Below are 5,062 nucleotides of genomic sequence, written 5' to 3'. Positions count from 1 at the left end.
GAAAATGCAGGGACGTCACTGGAAAAGATGATGTCTGGATGGCAGCATATGTTGCTCCAAAATGTGTACATCTCTTCTGCAAAAATGGTGCCCTCACAGATGTGCGAATTACATGACAGACAGACAGACAGACAGACACTCACACACACTGTCACACCCACACACACACTTTCACAGAGAGACATATACACACACACACACACACACACACACACACACACACTTTCACACAGAGACAGGCACACACACGTACAGACACACACACTAACTTTCACACAGAGACAGACACACACACACACACACACACACACACACACATACATACATACATATGGAAAAGAAACAATACTTTTATAAATCACAATAAGATGTAATAAAGTACAGAAAAACGAAATGTAAGAAAATGTGATCTTTAATACACAGAAATATGTATGGCTGGTCGGATGCGTCTTGGACTCGGGTTCCTCTTCATTACGTATAACGCTTTTGCCTTTTGCTAAAGCTTTCCGTGGAGGGGATCGTGGGTGAGTTTGTACCATTCTTGGGGGGCTCTGCCTTGTTGGGGCGGAGCTGTGATCCAGGTGAACAGCAGATCGGGCATAGGTGGGCATGTGGGCAGAGGAGTAGGAAGGCCGGTCAAGCAAATAAGCTTGCTAAGGTACGCAGCAGCAGCAAGCAGCCCCCCCATCCAGCCAGCCAGCCAGTCTGGCTGGCAGTGACTGAGTGGTTGACAGACGGCAAGCAACGGAATGTACGTGCTCTGTGATGTCATAGCAGTCAGCTGAGAGAGGCTCGTGATGTCATCGCTGAGCTGGCTGGCTGGCTGGCTCTGTGTGTGTGTGTGTCTGTGTCTGTCTGTTTTTCTGTTTGTCAGTCTGTCTGTCTGTCTCTCTCCCTCTCAATTCAATTCATTTGTATTGTCAAAGCAATTGGACATACATACATACATACATACATATATGTAGCGTAAGGTACACTTATACATTTCAATTAAAGAAGTGAATTCATAGTATCACCTTATCACGAATCCTGGAGTCTTGTATAACTCAATTTCTGTAATAATTGGACGCAGACACCAATTCCAAAGATATAAATTGTCAAATTTATTTAAAAACAAAGACTAAATGTAGCACTACACTAATTATACAAAAGGGAAAAACTAATTAAAATTCAACTCTAGATCAACAAATCAAAGACAAATCACTTCCGTGACCAAATCAAAGACCATGGGATCCCATAGGATAACACACAAATCGTTAAACAAAAAAGGTTATAAACACATTGACTACAATACCGGTTAGTAATTCTAGGAATCACTAAGAAACAGTTGAAAGTGCTAAATTGCAGTTTCAGAAGATGAAAAAAAACTGTAACAGATGGGATATGTAGTACTTTATGCTCGAGTGGTCTATGCGATTACACCCTGTTGGTGTTATTAAGAACGCCAAGTACCAGAATGCAGAGCGGGACTGTTTTTTGTGCCGTGACTTGTCGGGGGAAAAAGGCGCAGAAAAAACGGACGAGAAGGTGAAGGTAGTATGGCGGTGATGCACGCGTTGGTGAAGTGGGAAAGCGGGGTCGACAAAGACTCTTACAGCGTGATTCCCACTGCTTGCTTTCGCAATTTTGATTTATTCAGCATTGCTGATGATGACGAAGAGACGACTCGAAACTTCAGAGCAGAGTGGAGAGACACGAACAAACCTCCAAAAGGTGGATGGCCTGTCCATGAAGCGCAGATCATTATGACTGGTAACAATGTTTATTTAAAAAAAAAACATTAAAGTCTTTACATGCTATTTGATATATACAATCACAGTATATTTGAAATGAATGTTTAAGTTATTAATGTGTTGTACGTCTAACATACTCTTATAACATGGTAGGTGGTGGTGAGGGCGCTAAAAACTCATCATACTTGACTGGCATTTGTAAGAACGATTTATTGTGTGTTGTGCTTTACAATAAAATCCCCCAAATCACAAAATAAATTAAACCAGATATAATTTAACTTCAGTTTTGATTCAGTGTTGGCTGTTCATCTTAATTTGTATGGTCAAAGCACAGTATTTTTATGACAAATAAATATAATCCCCAAATATCTGTGGACATAATGCAGGGTTTTATTTATTTTATTTTTATTTTAGGAAAAGAAGGCGAACTAAGAAGAAAACTTAATGACCTAACAAAAATGCCCTGTCCTAAAATGAAGAGAGTACCTAAACCAAACAAAAAACTTCAAATTTCAGATGATAGTGACCTTGATGAACCACAGTTACCGGTGAGATAATTACTGCAAATATTAAATAAATGTATTGCAGGATTGTTTTTTTTTAATCATATTCATATATATATATATTTTCATTTTAAACTCTTTTCCTCTCTGAATACAGCACAAAATAAGAAAGAAAACCGATGGAGCTTCAAGAATTAGATCCCGTCATATTCTACAGACATTTAAAGAGTCCAGTGAAGTTGAGCTACAGCAAAAAGTTAAGCAGCTCGAAAAGGAAAACACAAGACTTAAAAATGAAAACCAATGTCTTCGAAACCGTATGGTTGATGGTAAGTTTTTTTATTTATAGCAAATAATTCCTTACCTTGATAAATGTTATTCTTCAGTAATTTAGATTCCAGAGTAATGTATTATAGTTGATCATACTGAAGTAATCTAGAACCACAATACAGACTCTTAATGTGCACTGTCTAATAGTTTAATAATACTGATTATTAAATAAAGTTTTTCAACATAACTTCATAATCCTACATTAATGACTATATGCATTACATTAGACCTGGTAATTCTTGTATTTTATCTTTTTTATTTTTTTCGTAGCTAATGTTAATGACCCACAAAAAGGTCAGTTTGCCAATAACATAGAGCAAGTCTCTCAAGTATAATTGCAGGCATTGATGGTTTTGTTTTCACTTTGTATTAAATATATTACTAGAAATGATTATCATTTAATTCTAAGGTTTTTTTCTCCAGAGATTCCAGACCTTTTAGACAATCTGAAAAAAATTGTAACAAAAGCCACATTTATCAGCAATGAAGACAAAAGTGTGTCACCATCAAGTGGTTCTGACAGCCCCACAGCAAATTGTTCTGAATCTGACAAAGAATCACCAAAACAGGTATAACACTCTTGGTCTACAATATTACAAAGACAAGGTAAAAATATATATATTGAAAACAAATATTGGTTGTAAACAATCTAATGATGCTACATTATCAGTTATATTCATAGTTATAGTTGATAATAAGAATGTAATTGAATTATGGGTGTCACAGATTCACTGACTTTATTATGTCTGTAAATTAATAAACTTAGAATTGAGACATACTGTGGTCTTTAATAACACATTTCTGTAACAAAATCACAGCCTTACTGATAATGTATTCCACTTAACATAATATAAGAATAGTTTGGGGATAAACTTGTTTTTTATTTACCATTGTCTTTTAGGTGGAAATATTCCCAGGCACTGGAGTTTACATTGACAAACTGTCCTGGATCCTTGCAGAGAGGTGCAGCACGAATACGTCATATGCAAGAACCCTGACGGTTGCTGTCTTTGACTTTCCAACATTATTAAAGAGCAATCTTCGTGGTGGTGGCAGCAAGAGAGATCCAACTTCGGAGAAAAAGACACCTCTGGATCGCTTAAAGGTGGAAGCCATATATGGTATGTAAATGCTGTTGTACAAAATTTCTAACTCTCCTTTTTAACTGTATAGAACACAAAGGGTTAGCATTTGAAATGTTCCTTTGGCCTTTGTTTTAGTTTCAGAGACTAGAGTTAATTTATTAATAAATAATAATACCTTACATGTAGCAGCTGGAAAGATCCCAAAGTGCTCTACAGACTCACTTCACCCACCACCCTCTGGGGTGCAGCCATTTTGTACCAGCAGATTACTACACAGCAGTAAAGGTGGAGTCATAACAAATTTGTTAGACCTGATTGAGGGAAGCCTGACTTAGAATTCAGCCACGTCACTCTTTCAACAACACCTTGTAAATCACCTTGGATTAATGCTTCAGACATATTAATACATAATAATAATGAATAGTGCCATGGGATCCTTGACAATATAAACTTTCATGTCTCATTTAAATTTGACTTTTGAGCAAATACTTCACATTTCAGTCCAGTTGTGCCACATCAATGTAATGCTTAAGCAAGGTATTAATGGAGAAAAGACTGCCTTTGCATAGCTGCTTCGCCAAGTACAGATTTTACTATGAACTAGTGTAAGACAAGTTTAAGAGCATACACCAAAACGTTTAAATACACCCACACACAAAAATGTTGATTTACTGTGGCAATATGTAACTAATGAACCCTTCTCAAAGATATGTGGTATGTTTATTAAAAGATTTTTATATATCTATGTGCAAGTCATTAAATCTATGTGATACATGTTTTTTAGGGGCTACCTTGAAAAAATTGCCCAGTACCCCAAAGAGTGTAATTGGTGGTGCAATTAACAGCAAGATAAATGAACTACGACACAGAATGAAACCAGAGTGAAGATTTGAAGAACCAGATCTGTATTTTTTGTTTTGTTTTCAACAGGGTTGGGGTCAATTCCAATTCAATTTTTAATTCCCTTTTCAATTCAATTCCAATAAAGAATATTCTGTGAATGCAAAAAGTAATTGCAATTTTGAATTGATTTGTAGGAGGAATTGGAATTGAAAAACAGGAATTGACCCCAACCATGGTTTTCAGTGAGTGTTGTACAAATTGATAGGTCAGGGTTTCTGTAAAAACTTAATAGAGGCCAGCAGGCGTGCACGATCTGGGAAAAACTGCTCCACTACAACAGACCTCTTTCCCTTCGTTTTCTCTAAAAACCTCCTGATATCCTTCACTGCAGCTCTGACTCACCGAGGACGAGGAGGCGAGAGAGGAATCCGTGAAGCCGCCCTCACTGTCACTCCGAGCCGCGATGCTCCAGCGTGTAGCCGGACCTTTCCCCACCAAGCCGCTCGCTACCCCAGCTTCACTACTGTGCCACCACTTCTTTTACTGCCACTATTTACCAACACCGTCC

General features: G+C 37.5%; 1 non-coding gene across 1 annotated transcript; it reads left to right on the top strand.

The window, feature by feature from the left end:
• The first annotated feature begins 452 nt into the window (after window positions 1-452).
• On the top strand, window positions 453-567 carry LOC136729857 (U5 spliceosomal RNA). Its single transcript, XR_010809119.1, has one exon. It is a non-coding gene; the product is annotated as a U5 spliceosomal RNA (small nuclear RNA).
• Window positions 568-5,062: the final 4,495 nt, after the last annotated feature.

This window comes from Amia ocellicauda, unplaced genomic scaffold, assembly GCF_036373705.1.
Source record: "Amia ocellicauda isolate fAmiCal2 unplaced genomic scaffold, fAmiCal2.hap1 HAP1_SCAFFOLD_31, whole genome shotgun sequence".
NCBI lineage: Eukaryota > Metazoa > Chordata > Actinopteri > Amiiformes > Amiidae > Amia > Amia ocellicauda.
Note: the sequence above shows the minus strand (reverse complement) of the source record. Positions and strands in the feature narration are given on the sequence as shown.